The sequence below is a fragment of the Crocuta crocuta genome, unplaced genomic scaffold, assembly GCF_008692635.1.
Source record: "Crocuta crocuta isolate KB4526 unplaced genomic scaffold, BGI_CrCroc_1.0 scaffold864, whole genome shotgun sequence".
Lineage (NCBI taxonomy): Eukaryota > Metazoa > Chordata > Mammalia > Carnivora > Hyaenidae > Crocuta > Crocuta crocuta.
The window spans coordinates 158654-160180 of record NW_027530615.1 but is presented as its reverse complement, the minus strand read 5'-3'; the positions used below and the strand labels follow the sequence as shown (position 1 = coordinate 160180).

At 32.3% G+C, this 1527-nt stretch overlaps 1 protein-coding gene across 1 annotated transcript in view; it reads left to right on the top strand.

Moving 5' to 3' along the window:
* The window catches only part of ATRX (ATRX chromatin remodeler), a 261336-nt gene that overhangs the window by 146996 nt on the left and 112813 nt on the right, over positions 1–1527 (top strand).

The following is a 1527-nucleotide window of genomic DNA, read 5'->3' as shown; positions in this document are numbered from 1 at the left end:
TTGTTTCACAAATTGCATTTTCTTCCAACTGTCTGAATATTAGATTGTATAGCAAGACCTCTCTCCATACTCTGAAAATAGTTCTTAAGTTTCTTTCCCAACTTCGTTATTAGAAGAATTGCTAGATGGTTTTCTTACCCCTATGTTTTAAGTGTCATCACTATGGAAAGTTAATATTTGCAACATTGTCTGTCTTATGACATTAATTCTCATAATGTAAGATATAAATATTTAACCTTTATTTGACACTTGGAAAAGCAGCAAGTCATACTGTTTGCAAAACTAATTTTTTAAATTTTTTTATGTTTTTATTTATTTTTGAGAGAGAGAGAGACAGACAGTACAAGCTGGGGAGGGTCAGAGAGAGGGCAGGCTCCAGTTTCCAAGCTATCAGCACAGAGCCCAACGCAGGGCTTGAACTCATAAACCACGAGATCATGACTTGAGCCAAAGCCAGACACTCAACCGACTGAACCACCCAGGTGACCCACAAAATGAAATAATTTTTAATTATTTGTTTTTTTCTTTTTAAACTTTATCTTAACATATCTAATTACATTAAGACACTTATTGAGACTTTAGATGTGTGTTGAGAAAATGTAATTTTCACTGAGTAGTATTTGGAATCCATCACTTTACTTTTTTTCATTTATTTTTTACATTATATATTTTTCACTTTTTTTCCAGGTATAATTGACAGAGTTGTAAGATACTTAAATTATACAGTGTGATGATTTGATATTTGAATACATTTGGAAGTGTTACTGAGAGAAGGAAAAGGAAAGAGGCCTGTCATTCTCACTGCCACATTAAAGAATTAGAGAACAGTGAAACGAAAGAAAAGCAGANAGACAGAGGCCCAGAAACTTCTAGGTGTGGCCTTATATCAATTTTTTTCTGTTGGGTAGTTCCCAGCAGTTTAAAATATTTGTCTAAAAGCCCTGTGGTTGTTTTATTGTCAGAGAACTTTAAGCTAGTGAATAGTATTGCAACACATTTTTCAGTAAGGTGCTTTGGAATAGTTAAAGCAGGTATCCAATGCTTAATGTTATGATTTGCTCACAAGGAAATATATAAAAAATATTAAAGCTCATAACATGAAGAGTAACATTTGTTATTTCCACGTAAATGATTTAGTGACATTTTCAACATGTTTTACTTTGGAATAATTTTTTACGGAAAACTTTGAAGTGATAGTAAAACAAAAAGCTCCCACATTCCCTGCACCCAGATTTCCTACTGTTAACAGCTTTTATTGCCAGTAGATTTGTCAGACTATATTTGAATTTCACCATTTTTCATGTTTGTAGTTTATTCCAGGATCTGATCTAGGGTATACCACATTGCATTTAATTGTCCTGTCTTCACAGTTTTGTCTAGTCTATGAAAATTTCTCAGTCTTTATTTTTCTTTATCTCATTAGTTTTAAGTACTGTGCAAGTACCCTATGAAATGTTTACTAATGTGTCTTTGTTGTTTTTCTTATATAATTAGACTAGAGTTAAAAAATTTACCAGAGGTGAAACA